General features: G+C 36.4%; 1 protein-coding gene across 4 annotated transcripts in view; it reads left to right on the top strand.

Annotated features, from left to right (window-relative positions):
* The window catches only part of DLGAP1 (DLG associated protein 1), an 853,945-nt gene that overhangs the window by 96,751 nt on the left and 738,977 nt on the right, over positions 1 to 18,217 (top strand). For 3 of the 4 annotated variants that reach the window (XM_087439064.1, XM_087439062.1, XM_087439063.1), the window contains one exon: positions 11,556 to 11,716. The exons of the other annotated variant lie outside the window; for it this stretch is intronic. The gene's annotated coding sequence lies outside the window, so the exon portion shown is untranslated. The remainder of the gene's footprint in view (positions 1 to 11,555; positions 11,717 to 18,217) is intronic. 4 annotated transcript variants of the gene reach the window in all.

Here is an 18,217-nt window from a genome sequence, read left to right as displayed (position 1 = left end):
TCTCCTGGAGAGCAGTAATTAGTAAGATAATAACATGCTGCTACCTAGGTTCTAATAATACTTCAGTAATTAGATCCAGCCTACAAATTGAAACATTGATAATGGCAATAGGAAGAGTTAAATTCAGAGGAACTGAGAAACTTTATTTATTGTGTGAATACAGTAGAACAAAAGTCAAAAGAGGACCTCTCGTATAATGGACAACAGTATTTGTATGTTATAAAACTATTAAAGTGCTTGGGGAAATATGGTTATCCAAATGGTCCCTCAGCCCCTCATTTTTACCCCTGGATCTGTGAATGACATTGTGTGTTTGCACAATAATACCTCATTTACCTGGCAGTGGTTGAACAAGAAGAGTGATAAATTTTCTAGATAATTGGAGCATATCCCAACTGCTAGATTTATTTTATGATTTTGCTTTTTAAAATTGGATGTATATGTATTTCCCAGCCTTTTCTTTCTTTTTTTTTTTTTTTAAAGATTTTATTTATTTATTTTTCCCCCAAAGCCCCAGTACATAGTTGTCTGTCATAGCTGCACATCCTTCTAGTTGCTGTATGTGGGACGCGGCCTCAGCATGGCTGGAGGAGTGGTGCCTCGGTGCGCACCCGGGATCCGAACCCGGGTCGCCGGCAGCGAAGCGCACGCACTTAACCGCTAAGCCACGGGGCCGGCCCTCCCAGCCTTTTCTTAACAGAAGATGTTGATCATAATTGAACTTTTTCTTTTTGCCTTAAGGGAGTTACCTTATGGAAACTAGTAAAGCAATATGCTGATATCTGGCCATATTCGAGACACTGTGTCATGGGCCCTGTGGGTAGTGTAGGGGCTTATGGAGATCCTGAACATCTCACATTCTATTGGTAGAAATCAGTGGTTGTGTGACTAGTGCTCACATTTCATATTCTGATTATAGATTTAATGATATTATAATTGTCTATTTTCCACAACAGAATGTAAAATCCTTAAGAAAGAGACTATATAATGTTCAGAGAAAAGTGAGACTTTCAGAGAAAAAATCATGATGACTGCAGTTTAAGAGATTTCAAACTAACTAATGTGAGTTGATTTTAGTTAGTTGATTGGAGTTGATAAAGATGGAAAGTTATAGAAATTTTACCATTATCAAGGGAAAATGTGATTATATTTACTTTTAATGTTAAGGAAAATTGAAATACAGTTGGCCTTCTGTATCCTCAGGTTCCGCATCTACAGGTAAAACCAAACTCGGATTCAACCAACTGTGGATTCAACTGACCTAAGATTGAAACACCTACCGCTATTGTTTCTATACTGAACATTTACAGACTTTTTTTTTCTTGTCGTTATTCTCTAAATAATATAGTATAACAAGTATTTACGTAACATTTACACTGTATTAGGTATTATAAGTGAACTAGAGATGATTTAAAGTATACAGGAGAATGTGTGTAGGTCATATGCAAATACTACACCATTTTAGATAAGGTACTTTAGCATCTGCAGATTTTGGTATGGGTGAGGGCTCCTGGAACCAACTGCCATGGATACTGAGGGATACATTGTTTTGCGTTAGCACCTTTATATAGCTAGAAGTATTTTGTTAGTTTAGAAAAATATAATACCTCATTTTAAATTTGTTTTTTCTTCAAAAACAATCAGGTTTGGTACATGTAAATTAAAAATACTTTGCTAAGATATGTGCTGAACTAAACAGTACCCAATAACTAACATTTCCATCCATTTTTTGAGATGAAATAAACACGTGAAACAATCGACACTGAAAGTAAAAGCCAGGATGTTATCTTTTCTTGTTCTACAAAGTAATAAACAGATAGCTAAAGCATCCATTTTTAGCAAAGGAGTTGAAGGATAAAAAACAGTTCTTTTTCTTTCTTTTGTTATTTTATGTAGAAATGCATTCTCAGAAATTAATACTTGGTTTTAATTGCATCCTTTGGAAAGGATTTGGCATATTTAAACTATGAAAACTGAGACAAAAGGGTTCATTGAAGAAAAAAATTTTTTTCTTAATTTCCACGAAATTATAACCTACGTACTAAACTGTGTGAATCTTAAGTATAAAGCTTAGTAAACATGATGGGTGGATATACCTGTGTAACCCCCACTAATATGAAGATACAGAATATTATCACCAGCCCGAAGAACTCCCTTGTCTTACCTCCTAATTAATTCTCCTGAGATGTAATCACTGTAATGCATTTTTCCACTATAAATTAGTGTTATCAGTTTTTTGAATTTTATATAAACGGAATGATACACTATGCTCTCTTGATTTGTTTTTTTTTAACTCAGTATTATCTCTGTGGGATTCATCCATGTTGTAGGCAATAGTAGTTTGATCTTCATGACTGTCGAGCAGTCGATTTTATAAATAGAGCATAATTTATTAATCAGTTCTGTTATTGATGAACATTTGCCTTGTTGCTGGGTTTTGACTTTTATGAATAAAACAGCTATGAAGATTCTGCCCCACATCTTTTGGTGCACATACTTGTTCATTCCCTTGGTTATATACCTGGGAGTGGCATTGTTGGTCAAAGGCTCTGCGTTTGTACAGCTTTAGCCACCCAGTCTTTCAAAGTGATTAAACCATTTTACACTTGGACCAGTCGCATGTGAATTCCACTTCCTCTATATCTTTGCCAACACTGGGTATTATAGGTTTTCATAATTTTAGCCATTTTTCTAGAGGCTATCTTGTTTTACCTTTCATGTTAGTCTACAGTCCATCTGGCATTATTTTTATGTTTTGTACACAGTGTGAAGAAGAGGTCAAGACTCTTTTTTTTTTTCCCACATGCATCTTCAGTTTATCAAGCACCATTTATTCAAAAGACTCAATTTATTGTTTTCTCCATTCATTGAGATGGCATCTTTGTCATGAATTAGGTGGCTATATATGTGTGCATGCGTTTCTTGGCTGTTCTGTTTTATAAGTTACTAGCGTAAAGTTTTTTGTAAGACACTTTTATTTACTTTAGAGATGCCCTCATTTTCATGTGGTATTGCTACATTTCATTCTTCTTCTTTTCTTAATCAGTACTAAGAGTTGTTAGAAACAATTTTTGACGTAGTTGTTTTTTTCCATTATAGATCTTATTTCAACCCAATTTATTTCTGTACTCATTTTTATTCATTCCATTCATCTATTATCTTTGAATTTAGTTTGCTATGCTTTTTCCAGGTGTTTTTAAACTTTCATTTTGAAGTAAGTTGAGTTACAAAACATTTGCAAAAGTATTACAAAGAGTTCCCATAAACCATTCCCCAGCTTTGCTGAATGTCAACATCTTATACAACTGTGTTACAATTATAAAATCATGAAATTAATATTGATACAATCTATAAACTTTCTTTAAATTTTGCAAGTTGTGCCACAAATGTCTTCTTCCTAGTTTGGGATAAATCCAGGATCACACATTGCATTTAGTTGTTTGTTTCTTTATTCTCTTTGATTTGGGGGGCTTCCTGAGACTTTGTCTCTTTTTATGACCTTGACATTTTTGAAGAGTTCTGGCCCATTAATATGGGGAATGTTCCTCAATTTGAGTTTGACTGATGTTTCTTCATGATTAAATTCAGATTACTCATTTTTGGCAAGAATACCCCAGAAGAGATGATGTGACTTCATTGCGTTATATCAGGAGGTAAATGATGTTGACATGTCTCATTTCTGGTGATGTTAAGTTTGATTACTCGATTGAGGTGGAGTCGGATAGTCTTCTGCACTATAAATTTACATTTTTTCCTTTGTAGTTAATAAATATCTGGTGGAGAGACAGTTTGAGACTATGCAGATATCCTATTTTCTCATATACCTTTTCCCACTAATTTTAGCCACTATCAATGATTCTTGCTTCTGCAACAATTATTACTGTGGTGTCTGTGAGATGGTGATTTTTCTATTTGCATCATTCCTTCTGTATTAATTTCAGTTCTACTGTAAGGAGGAGCTGCTTCATCCTTATTTATTCCTTCAATTACATATTTGTAGTATGGACTCAAGGATATATATGTTATTCCATGAGATGAATTTCATTATTATTATTTAGTTCATTGCTCCTTATTCTAGGTTTGGTCATTGGGAGCTCCTTCAGGTTGGCTCCTCTGTCTTTTTGACATGCCATCAAATTTTGAGCACTTGCTTAGTTTCTGGCATCGCAAGATCTTGTGGGCTCATCTTGCCTCATTCTCTCATCATGCTTATCTCTGCCTCATCCCAGAAATTCACCATTTCTCCAAGGATTTTTGGTTCATTTTATTTAAGAAGAGTATTTGAAAACCAGGATCTGGGGGCTAAGTGTGCTCATTGATCTTTTTTTTTGTGAGGAAGATCAGCCCTGAGCTAACATCCGTGCTAATCCTCCTCTTTTTGCTGAGGAAGACCGGCTCTGAGCTAACATCTATTGCCAATCCTCCTCCTTTTTTTTCCCCAAAGCCCCAGTAGATAGTTGTACGTCATAGTTACACATCCTTCTAGTTGCTGTATGTGGGACGCGGCCTCAGCATGGCCGGAGAAGCGGTGCGTCGGTGCACGCCCGGGATCCAAACCCGGGCCGCCAGTAGCGGAGCGTGTGCACTTAACCGCTAAGCCACGGGGCCGGCCCTCATTGATCTTTTGCCATTGCTTCTAGATCCTCTCTCCCCTGACAGAGCTAGGACATATGTGTTTATAGAAAAACACACAAATATCTATATCTGCTTTATATCTATTTGTGTATACACACACACACACACACACACAATCATGAGTTCATATTGCTATATCTGATTCCAATCCAACATCACAGGGTTCATTCTAGTGAACTTCCTTCCATTACTAACTCCTCTTTTTTTCTGCTGAGGAAGCTTTGCCCTGAGCTAACATCTGTTGCCAGTCTTCCTTTTTTGCTGAGGAAGTTTTGCCCTGAGCTAACGTCTGTGCCAATCTTCCTCTTTTTGTTTGAGGAAGATTCACCCTGAGCTAACATCTGTGCCAGTCTTCCTGTATTTCGTATGTGGGTTGCTGCCACAGCATGGCCACCTATGAGTGGTGTAGGTCTGTGCCCAGAACTGGACCCGGGCCACCGAAGCAGAGTGTGCCGAACTTAACCACTAGGCCACTGGGCTGGCCTCTAACTCCTCTTTTTAACATTGAGAATCCTCACTCTTGTTGTCATCAATATATTTAAGTATTTACTCAATACGAAAATACGCATAGTTTCACAATTGCAGTTTCATACTTATGTGAAAAGCAAATCTCTGTGTGTACACTGTTTATGAAAGTTACTTAGGTTAGATCCATTCTTTCCCACCCCCTTCAGTGTGGTTATGTTATTTATTTATAATGCAATGTATATGAAAGCTATTTCTGAATATTAATTCATATTCTGTTGCTTTACTAAATTCTTTTATTGTTTGAGGTAATATTGTTATTGATTCTTTAGCATTTTCCAGATATCACATCATCTATAAGTAGAAATAATTTTACCTCTTCTTTGCCAGTTCTTATACCTTTAATCGATTTATTTTGTCTAGTTGCATTTGCTAATACTTTCAGAACAGTCGGGAATAATAATGGAGATCCTCGGCATCCTCCTCCTGTTCCTGATCTGAGTAGAAATGCTTCTAATGTTTTCCCATTAAGTGATATACTGGTATTAGGATTGAGGAATATAAATATTTTTCATGTTAAGAAAGAATCCATAGCTCTTATGTTCTTGAGTATTTTTATAATGAATAAATGTTGAAATTTTGTGAAGGCTTTTCAGCATGTATGGAGATAACTACATAGCATATAACATTAATACATTTCCTAATATGAACCAACCTTGCATTTATGGAATAAATGCCACTTGGTTGTGTGCATTATTTTCTTAATATGATGCTGTATTCTGTTTGCGGATAAATATCTTATGGTGCAATTATACCATATAGCAGTGAGGATAAACAATAAGCTGGACAAATCTAACATACTTATGCTGCTGAGTGAAAGAGCTGTACAAAAAATCCCCACTTGTTTCCTTTACTCACTAACTCTCAATACTTAAAATAATACTACTATTTTCAGTACTTCAAGTATGTGGGGGTTTTCCCACACAAAGCAATTCTCAAATTCTCCAGATGCCAGCTGGGTATCCTACAACTTAACTCAATTCTGACACTATCTACCAGGAGATGGCGTTAGACCCCGTAGGTTAAGAGCTCAGTCCCACAAGACTGCCCCCTCTCCTTCAGATGCCAGTTGCAAGTCCAGATTGTTACCTGTGCTTCTGACCAACTGACTATAAATTGGAGGTTCACATGACCTCCTCCTTGGGTTAGATTAACTTGCTAGGGTGGTTCACAGAACTCAGGAAAACAGTTTACTTACTAGATTACTGGTTTATGACAAAGGGTATTGAAAAACATGAATGAATAGCCAGATGAAGAGGTACATAGGGCGAGGTTTGGAAGGGTCTTAAGCACAGAAGCTTCTGTTTTTGTGGAGTTGAGAGTGTGCTACCCTCCCAGCCTATGGGTGGGTTCTTGTTCACCAACCTCGAAGCTCACCAAACACCGTCCTTTGGGGATTTTATGGAGGCTTCATTACATAAGCATGATTGATTAAATCATTGGCCATTGATGATTGATTCAACTTTCAGCCCCTCTTCCCGTGGATGGTTCCCCTGGTAACCAGTCTCTATTCTTAGGGGCTTTCCAAAGGTCACCTCATTAACTTAAACTCAAATGTGATTATAAAGGGCTTTTTATGAATAACAGGACACTCCTTTCACCTTCATCACTCTGGAACTATTTCAAGTATTAGAGCTATTTGAGGACAGAAGACTAAATATTATAACGAAAGATTGTCCCACTGCTTAGGAAATTACAAGAGTTTTAGGATCTCTGTGCCAGGAACAAAGGAAGACCAAATATGTTCTTGGATAGGAAAAACAAGTTTTATAAAGATATATCTTCTTTCCAAATTCATGTTTGATAAACTTTCCAGTTGAACTTCTGTGGGATATTTTGAGAAACTGACCAAAATATTATGAAATTCATTCAGAAAGATAAATGTGTGAGTATAATGATGAAAATATGAAAAAAAAAAAAAAAGTGGAGATGACTTATAGGTTAAATGTCCTGTCAGATATTTAATATAATTTAAATCAGCAATAATTAAGAGTTTTACATTAGCAAAGAAACAGATGAAATATTAGAACAAAATGGTAACTTGGAACTTGAAATATAACAAATATATTCAAGAATGGATATATGTCAAATATATTTAAGAAATTAATATATGACAAAAAGTGCTGTGTCACTAACTACGAATTTGGAAGAAAATTTTTTATCCTGAGCTTCACACTGTCCATTAATATATTTTACATAGTTTAAGTAGTTTTATATTAAAAAGAATTGTCTTAGCTATGGCTGCTATAACAAAATGCGATAGTCTGGGTGGCTTAAACGACAGACATTTATTTCTCAGAGTTCTGGAAGCTGGGAAGTCCAAGATCAAGGTGCTAGCACATTCAGTTCTTGGTGAGGGTCCTCTTCCAGGCTTGCAGATAGCTGCCCTCCTGCTGTGTCCTCAGATGTCTGGAGGGGAAGCTCCTGTCTCTCTTCCTTTTCTTATAGGGACACTAATCTCATGATGGGGGCTCCACCCTCATGACCTCATCTAAACCTAGTTACCTCCCAAATGCCCCACCTCCAAATACCATCACATTGGGGATCAGGGCTTCAACATATGAATTTTGGGAGGAATGTAATTCAGTCCATAACAAACATGAATCATTAAAATTAGGGAAAAAAGAATATTAGACATTCATTAAATTTCCAGAAAGAGCATACTGCTTAAAATTATTTATCAGTACCAAAGAATGATACATTTGACTTCCCAAAATATTTTAACATTTTGCATTCAAATCAATTCAACAAATATTTATTGAGTGCTCCCTCAGTGACAGGCGGTGTGCTGATGATGATGTTGGGGACAGAGCTGTGAATAAGGGAAACAACACATGCTGGGTGCCCTAGGGGGAAGAAAAGGCAGGAGTCGGGTCACCTAGGGATCCTGAGATGTCAGAGCAAGCTTCCTGAACGTTTCTTGGAAGCTAACTAATCAGGTGGTGGATCAAAATTGTGGGAGGGCTAAAGTATTTCAGAGAGAGAACGCAGTGCATGGCAAAGCCTGGGAGTAAGGAAGTGTAATAGGCTTTTAATGAGACCGTTCTCATTGCCTTAACATTTTGCTTAAAAACCGATAGCTGAGAATGAGGGATAATAAATGTCCCATATGTATATTAAAGACACATGTGCTTGCAGGACTGGCTGAAAGACAGTTGAATTGGTGTCATCTCCAGCTTAGATTGCTAGAAATTTGAAAGTTTTTTGAAGAAGATTTGTAGAAAGAGAAATTGCTTTGGCTTTTCATTCTCTCTAAAGCCAAAGGTTGGCAGAGGTGCCAAGAAAAGCATCAGAGGTTGGGAATGCTGGATGAGTTGTTCATGTAATGGACAAAACTTATTCTCTAAAGGAGCAATGAAGAATGCCAAGATGGTGGTAGATAATAAGAATGAGTAGACTCCAGTGGAGCTGAGGGGCATGAACTTCAGAGAGACTGGGGTTTCTAAAAGGTACCCGTGTTGGAGATTATGGGATGTTTCTGACTCATGAGAAGCTGCAATGAAAGAAAAGTCATTGCAGGAGAACATTCCAAGGGCTTCTAAATAATTCATCCCAGCAGTTCCCAAGTGAATGGTGGCGGATGGGGAAGAAAGGAGGGACAGAGGACCGCTGTGGATTGATTGGGTTTTGAAAGGAGACTTCTTCCAGGTGAATATGGCCACAGAGTTACCAAGTCTCTTCCACAGGTGGGAAATGGTGGCAGCCTGGGGCTGATGGGTGACACTGACAAGCCTGGAAGAGGTCATGCAGGTTAGCATGAGGAATAGGAATATATCAATAGATAATTATGACTCTAATTAGGCAAAGGATGTGATAAGATAATTGAAGAAAGAGAAAACAAACCAAAAGTGATAATGGAAATATGCAAACATGTTCATCGTCATCACAAAAAGCAAGTTAAAATCAAAGCAAACCACAAAATTAATTTTCTTTGCCTGCCAAATACCAAAAATTTAAAAATAGATTACAACTAGTAACAACAATGATGTGAAACATCTTTTCATTGCCAGTACTACTGGTACAAATACCACATTCTAAGAAGATAGGCTGTCCATATCAAGATCTTAAAAATGTTTATTGACTTAGTAATTCTGCTTCTGAGAGTGAAGGACAGTGGTTAAGAATCATGACTTAAGAATGCAGATGCTGGAGTTAGACTGTCTGGATTCAAGTCACAGTTTTGTGACTTCCTACCTATGTGGGCTTGAGCAAGTTACTGGGACTTTTTGTGCCTCAGTGTTTTCGTCTGTAAAATGGGATTAAATATAGTACTAACCTTGTCAAGGTATTAGGTGGATTATTATATGTAAAGCAGTTAAAATAATATGCCTGGCAAATGGTAAGCACCATATAAGATTTTGTTTCTATTATTTTAGGTCTACAACTGCTCATCCAAAAGTCTAAGGGTTTCAGAATTCAGAACTTTTTAGATTTTTAGAAAGGTAATATGGGGTATATAGCGTTATATTATATAATGCTTCCCAGTGGGTTCTGGGGCAGGACCCCATAACCAAACCCATTCATATTTCTATTGTGAATTATAAGAAGAGTATTCCTGGGGCCGGCCCTGTGGCTTGGTGGTTAAGTGCGCGCGCTGCGATGCTGGTGGCCCGGGTTCGGATCCCGGGTGCGCATCGAGGCACCACTTCTCCGTTCATCCTGAGGCCGAGTCCCGCATACAGCAACTAGAAGGATGTGCAGCTACGACATACAACTATCCACTGGGGCTTTGGGGGGAAAAAATAAAATAAATAAAATCTTTAAAAAAAAAAAAGAAGAGTATTCCTATTGAGTGTCATAAATAATGATGATAAGTGGCCTCACATCAGTTTAGGTCAAATCAGGTTTTCCTACCGAATGAGACACAAGAAAATCTTATCTTCAAGAGATTTTTTTGGAGTTTGATATTGTCAATAAGGGTTTATGGATCTGCATTCCATAATAATAAAAATAATAAAAGTTAAAATTTTATATGAAATGTTTATTATTGCATTATTTAATAAAGAAAATGTTTACTAACTATTAAACCTTGAACTGTTTATATTAATAACATATATATGTGCTATATATCTAGAAAAAAAGCTAACCATTGAAAAATAGTCTAGAAAAAAATATACCGTATTATTAGCAATGACTATGATGTTGTAGAATTATGATTAAATATTTTTATTTATACTTTTTACAGATTTTAATAAAGATATTAATTTTATAATGAAAGACTACTTTTTTATCAAATTGACTTTAGTACAGTCTTAATTGTTAGGTAAATTTGACTAGAAGCAATTTGAAAAGTTGCCTTTTGTTATCTTTTCACAATGGTAAATGTCACTATAAATCAATCCTTCATGGTAGAGAGACAGATTGTGAAATTTCTTTGAATGTTGTTTTGTTTGTTTCATGTGCTAAATTTCACTGACTAATTTCAATCTCAGCCAATTTATTGCCTAAAACTTAGTGTAAGTAAACTTAAGTCGAGTTTATAAAAAAACAATATTTTAAGGGGCTGGCCCCGTGGATTAGTGGTTAAGTTCAGCGTGCTCTGCTTTGGCAGCTCTGGTTTGGATCCTGGGTGCAGACCTACACCACTTGTCAGCTGTGCTGTGGTGGTGATCCACATACAAAATAGAGGAAGATTGGCGTAGACGTTAGCTCAGGGCTAATCTTCCTTAGCCAAAAAAAGAAAAAACAGTATTTTATATTAAACCAATATTAAGAGTTTAATTTGATATATTTGCTATTTTGCTATGGACAACATCAAAATGTGCCAAATTGCCCCTCAAATATGAGAGCGTTCAGAAGAAGCAAGGACTTTGAAAAGCAGACAGACATGGTTTAAGTGCCAACTCTATTGCTTTCTTGTTGTCTAACTTAGAAAAATTACCAATTCCCTGAGTCTCAGTTTCCTTATTTGAAAAACAGAAATAATAACATCTCATCTGAGGATGAAGTGAGATAATTTCTATAAAGCACCAACCCAGTGCTTTATATTGTGTGCTCAATAAAGGAACGTTTGCTTTATCTTCCTTCCTAAGTTTTAACCAAGAATCAGAAAAAAAAAAGAAGAAAGGAATAAAATAACTACTCTTTATTGAGCACTGTTAAAAGCATTTTACTTGTGTTAATTTAATTACTCTTTTCACAGCCCTCTGCATAGGGCCCACATAGCTTGTCCAAAGGGGCAGAGTGGGTGGCTGAGCTGTGACGTGAAGTCTGGTCGTCAGAGCCCAAGCCCCGACTCTTGATGCCTAGAGTCGCCTGCCTCTGAACTGTCAGTTAAAAGATAAGAGTAAGGCTGCTATCCATGTGGTTTAACATGTACAAATAATATTGAAAAAGTAACTATAAAGCTCTGTTAACAGATTTGCATTCCTTTTTTGGCCCCATCTGTGTTTCAGTACTCGGTGAATGGTGCTCCGGAGCACCTTCTGTGATTACACCTCACACCTTTTCCTGGGACACTTTCTTGAAAGGATCAGCTAACATCAATTGACTCAGATATCATCCCAGATTAATGGAGTTGTTGCAGAGCAGATTACGCTTGTCTTGCTAAGATTGGGTAAGAGTTTAAAAATACACTTAACTATTTTGGATCATGATTGATGTCGTGACCTGTACTGAAATATTGCTGCCTTGTTATAAACTGGAAAGTTATAATAGCTAAATCGTTACATGGTGGAGGGAAAAAAATAGGCTACCTCAAAAAGGCGTTGGTATATTGATGGATCTGTTTATTATTGGATAAGCATATGCTGATGTACTTGAAGATATTTTTATTACGTGTGTACAGTATGGGGAGTTAACATTTAGTGCAAGGAGAATTTCATGACAGGCATTCTTCTTTTAAAAGGTAACTGAAGACAGTTTTATGAAACTTGTAATTACGATAATCTGTGTTATTTCTACTGCTATAAAATCAATAACTGTAAAATAGAGAGGCTATCTTGTTAACATTGGTTATGATGAAAATGTACCTATTATGATTATCTTTATGCAAGTCCTTCCCTAACTGTGAGCTCCCTTACCTGTACTTCTAGTGCATGTACGTTTACTTCTGCATATCTTTTCTTCGACGTCAAAATTTTCTGTTCCATATGTATACTAAATTGCCAGTTGCAAAACAGAGAATTGGGCCTGGGAAAGGACACTAAAGCTGAATCCGATGGCAGAATAGGAGTAGTCACTGCAGGGACTGCGTGGGGGAGACGAAGAAGATGAGCAAGTGGACTCTGCGTTGCTTGAAGTACACTCCAGCGGCTGCCGTAAGAGCAGACGCTCAGGGATGCAAATAGCTGCTTTGGCCATGACATGAAATTATCTTGGGTGGATAGATGTTGAGAAATAAAGGCCATCCAAAGGTTGTCCTTTTCAAGGATACGAGTTATTCTGCATGTCAACTACTGAAGTTCAAGGTGAGTGAACCTTGGTATGCATATTCATCTGTAATGCGTAACAACTTTTCAAATATTTCATACACTATGTAGGGAAGGGATATCCCAAAAGTTTCTTAGTGAACAAATCCTGGTAAATGGAAATTGGGAAGGTTGAAGGTATGTAAATGCCCCTGGTCATAGCCTGGAGGCTGAGAACCTGGGCTTTGGGGACAGATCAGTTTCTCTGGTTTGAATCCTGACCTTTTGGCCATGACTTCTGGGGTAGTTGTGAAAATTAAATGAGCTAATTTATAAATTAGCAATTAATAATAAGTGTTCAGGGCCGGCCCCGTGGCTTAGCGGTTAAGTGTGCGAGCTCCGCTGCTGGCAGCCCGGGTTCGGATCCCGGGCACGTACCGTCGCACCGCTTCTCTGGCCATGCTGATGCCACGTCCCACATACAGCAACTAGAAGGATGTGCAACTACGACATACAACTATCTACTGGGGCTTTGGGGGGAAAAAAATAAATAAATAAAATCTTTAAAAAAAAATAATAAGTGTTCAAAAATAGGTATTAGTGTGTTAAATGATTGTGCAAACATTTATAAGTGCTTTTGTAGGTTCACCAGTCTGTGATCTTAATACTGTTTTCTCTATGAGGACTTAAACTGCTCATCTGTAAACTCTCCTACTATGTTTAATTTTCCTTAATCTCACCAAGCCAATCATAGTTGGGGAGACATTACTATATTTTTCAAGAGTAGATTTTTGATTTTCAAATCTAGCATGGATTATATTTCTGAAGATCATTATATTTTAAATTTTATGATCTCAAATCTGCCACTTTCTAGCATCTTAATATTGAGTAAATTACCTACCTTTTAAAAATATTCTCATCTTTGAAATGGGAACAATAGGATATCTGTCTATGAGAATTTGGGGAGAAATTAAATAATGTAAGATATAGTGTATGATGCAGAAGTACACAATACATGTGAGGTACTGCTAATATTACTACTGTTATGATTGTAATTATCATTCTTAAACATATTCTTATCTACCTCTGATGTGGTTGCTGATTTTGTCAGTCTTTAGTTTGTGGAACTTGAAGCAGGTTGTTCTACAGGGTTTTTTATAAACTATTAATATATGCAAAATCTCAGGCCACTTTTTAACTTTAGAAAACATGATGTATCATCATCATTTTGTGCCCTCAAAATACAGTATATATAGTTTAAACACAAATGTCATTTCATGATGTTACTAACTTATCTTCAAGGACAACTGCTTTTAAAACTCCTTGTATTTTATCTTTTCCAGAGGAAATTATATAACTTCCATTTTAAATTGCTTCACATTTTGATGATTCTTAATATCCAAGTTTGGCCTTTTCACCCTTAACTGTAAACTGCTGACTCAACCTATTGAATCTATAAAATCATAAAATAAATACTGGGTAATCAGGATACTACCAATCTCTCCTACCTACTCCATCTGACTTCTATCTTTGTACTCTGTCTTATCTCCGTGTTCTGGATGTTTAGAACTCGATTCCATAATCCAACCTTAATGCCCAACTCTGACTCAGATTATATTCACCATAGTTCAGTACTGAGTTGGAAATAACCAGTGAATTTTAGGAAACCAAAAAATTTGGCTCCATTTCTCGTATTAAGATCTCATATTGGGGCCGGCCCTGTGGCTTGGTGGTTAAGTGCGCGCGCTGCGATGCTGGTGGCCCGGGTTCGGATCCCGGGTGCGCATCGAGGCACCACTTCTCCGTTCATCCTGAGGCCGAGTCCCACATACAACAGCTAGAAGGATGGGCAGCTACGACACACAACTATCCACTGGGGCTTTGGGGGGAAAAATAAAATAAATAAAATCTTTAAAAAAAAAAAAAAAAAAGATCTCATATTGACCATGCAAAGCTTTGTACCAGAGTTGATGATAAGGTTCTCTGTGAATTATTATAAATAATAAAATCAAACTTGTTTTAGATTTTTCTCTCCATTCTATTTTCTTCATTTTTTGATTTATTTCCAAAATGTTTTTAAATAATTATATGAGCAAGCAGGAATAAGAATATGTCAAATGTTCAATATGCAGTTGAAGATTTATGTCATATGTAGAATTAACGAATAAAGTAAACTTTCAATAGAGCTAATTTATCTTTTTATGTAATCTGGATCTAAGCTAGATTTTTGACAAGAACAATGTAATTAAATTATTTCATTGAAGCATTTACCGTAATTAAATTATTTCATTGAAGCATTTACCGGTAAGTACACCATAAGATCCTTCAGAGTGGGCAACAAGGTAACATTAGACCACTTGAACAAATTTTATAACTTCTTTTTATTTGCCACTTATAGTATCTGGATAAATAAAAGGACTTATTGTGCAATTGTATATAAAAGCTAGAAACTATTTTTATTGAAAAGAAAGCAAAATTTTAAAACCATTTAGTCTTAGTGGTGTAAAATATTTCCTTTCAATTTTTAAAATGTAAGATCTTTGAGAGTGTTTACCCAAACATTTAATATATTTTTCTATTTATATCCTTGAACATAATCTCTTATAGTTCAAAAATATAAGAAATTAAAAAAATTTCATTGCCTACCATTAGAATCCAAACAATATCAAGTTCAGGGGTGATCTCAGTGTTACTAGAAACACTCAGCTGCCAAAATAGGGGATCAGAGAAGACTATCAGTTTTGGAGTATTATGCATTACCAGATATTTAATCTTGTGACTTAAAATTCTGTGGACTGGGGAAGGCTCACTGTATGCCAAGAATTTAGCTTATCTGGTAATAAATTCTGGAGATGATCTTGTGAGCTGAGTCCAGCTATTCCTGCTTTACTTATGGATGAAATGAAGATCAAGGAATTAAGCAATTTGCTCAAAGTCACACCCCCAAGAAATGCAAAGAGATGGGGTGGGGGGATGCCTAATCCAGATCAGTTTAATTTCAAAGCTGCCTTTCATTTTATCATGTTTTCCACTTTATTATTCTATCAAAAACTCTTTGAGAGAAAACTTCCTCCCAACTAAGGCCTATGACGAATCCCTCTTGTTTTGATGTCTAACAGAAATAAGCAATTTCAAGTGCAACGATACCACTTTTTAAGTTTCTAGATGATCTGTCTGATTTCTCATGTAGTTTCTGAAGACTGTTATGATTGTTTCTTGCAAAGGGCAGGAGTAGAAGTACGGGTAGGTTTATAGGATGGGAAGATGTAAGAAGAAACTTCAGGTGTCTGACTGCATACTTCTGGTGTCTCCCAGGACAGTTCCTGAGAAGAAAAATTCTGTTATTTTTCCTATGTGCTGAAGGAAACTAAACATTTGGTGCTGATACTGGTGGTTAATGAAAATTTAAGGTCAACTTTAATTGCTATGACCTTTCATTGAGTCAATACCTAGTCATTTTTGGTATTGTTTACTGTGGTGTTCATTGATAACCCAATTGTCTTTCATTGATTTGTTTAAGTTGTGCTGAGAAATCTGTAGAAACAAAAAGCTCTTAATATTTGTGACATTTTTTATTTTCCAAAGGGTATAATGTACTGTTAGTACTTAGTCTATTTTCTTTTTTTTTTAATTTAATTTTATCTTTATTTATTCTTTCTCTGCCCTTCTTTGTTTCTTTATGTAGATCCAAATTTCTGACTGATCTCATTTTCTTCTTCTTTTTTTTTTTTTAAATTTTTTGTTTATTGCAGTAACATTGGTTTATGACATTGTAAAAATTTCAGGTGTACATCATTGTACTTCTATTTCTGCATAGATTACATCATGTTCACCACCAAAATACTAATTACAACCCGTCACCGCACACATGTGCTGAATTATCCCTTTCACCCTCCTCCTTCCCCCCTTCCCCTCTGGTAACCACCAATCCAATCTCTGTCTCTATGTGTTTGTTTATTGTTGCTATTATCTAACACTTAATGAAGGAAATCATACGGTATTTGACCTTCTCCCTCTGACGTATTTCACTTTGCATTATACCCTCAATGTCCATCCATGTTGTCACAGATGGCTGGATTTCATCGTTTCTTATGGCTGAGTAGTATTCCATTGTGTATATATACCACAGCTTCTTTATCCATTCGTCCCTTGATGGGCACTTAGGTTGGTTCCAAGTCTTGGCTATTGTGAATAACGCTGCAGTGAACACAGGGGTGCATGTACCTTTACCAATTGGTGTTTTCAAGTTCTTTGGGTAAATACCCAACAGTGGAATAGCTGGATCATATGGTAGTTCTATCCTTGATTTTTTGAGGAATCTCCATACTGTTTTCCATAGTGGCTGCACCAGTTTGCACTCCCACCAGCAGTGTATGAGAGTTCCCTTCTCTCCACATCCTCTCCAACACATGTTGTTTCCTGTCTTGTTAATTATAGCCATTCTGACGGGCGTGAGGTGATATCTCATTGTAGTTTTGATTTGCATTTCCCTGATAGTTAGTGATTTTGAACATCTTTTCATGTGTCTGTTGGCCATCTGTATATCTTCTTTGGAGAAATGTCTGTTCAGGTCTTTTGCCCATTTTTTAATTGGGCTGTTAGTTGTTTTGTTGTTGAGATGCATGAGTTCTTTATATATTTTGGAGATTAAGCCCTTATCAGAAGTATGGTTTGCACATATCTTCTCCCAATTGTTAGGTTGTCTTTTCGTTTTGTTGATGGTTTCCTTTGCTGTGCAGAAGCTTTTTAGTTTGATGTAGTCCCATTTGTTTATTTTTTCTATTGTTTCTCTTGCCCGGTCAGATGTGGTGTTTGAAAAGATGTTGCTAAGACCGATGTCGAAGAGCATACTGCCTATGTTTTCTTCTAGAAGTTTCACAGTTTCAGGTCTTACATTCAAGTCTTTAATCCATTTGGAGTTAATTTTTGTGTATGGTGTAAGGTAAGGGTCTACTTTCATTTTTTTGCATGTGGCTATCCAGTTTTCCCAACACCATTTGTTGAAGAGACTTTCTTTTCCCCATTGTATGTTCTTGGCTCCTTTGTCAAAGATTAGCTGTCCATAGATGTGTGGGTTTATTTCTGGGCTTCGATTCTATTCCATTGATCTGTGTGTCTGTTTTTGTGCCAGTACCATGCTGTTTTGGTTACTATAGCTTTGTAGTATATTTTGAAATCAGGGAGTGTGATACCTCCAGCTTTGTTCTTTTTTCTCAGGGTTCCTTTAGCTATTCGGGGTCTTTTGTTGTTCCATATACATTTTAAGATTCTTTGTTCTATTTCTGTGAAAAATGTTGTTGGAACTTTGATAGGGATTGCACTCAATCTATAGATGGCTTTAGGAAGTATGGACATCTTAAGTATGTTAATTCTTCCAATCCAAGAGCACGGAATATCTTTCCATTTCTTTGTGTCTTCTTCAATTTCTTTCAGAAATGTTTTATAGTTTTCCATGTACAGCTCTTTCACCTCTTTGGTTAAGTTTATTCCTAGGTATTTTATTCTTTTTGTTCCAATTGTAAATGGGATGGTATTCTTAATTTCTCTTTCTGCTACTTCGTTGTTAGTGTACAGAAATGCAACTGATTTTTGTATGTTGATTTTGTATCCTGCAACTTTACCATATTCGTTTATTACTTCTAAAAGTTTTCTGGTGGATTCTTTAGGGTTTTCTATATATAAAATCATGTCATCTGCAAATGGTGACA

The sequence above is a fragment of the Ceratotherium simum genome, chromosome 14 (assembly GCF_057802395.1).
Source record: "Ceratotherium simum simum isolate JZ-2026a chromosome 14, ASM5780239v1, whole genome shotgun sequence".
Taxonomy (NCBI): Eukaryota; Metazoa; Chordata; class Mammalia; order Perissodactyla; family Rhinocerotidae; genus Ceratotherium; species Ceratotherium simum.
This window is presented reverse-complemented; position numbering and strand designations above follow the sequence as displayed.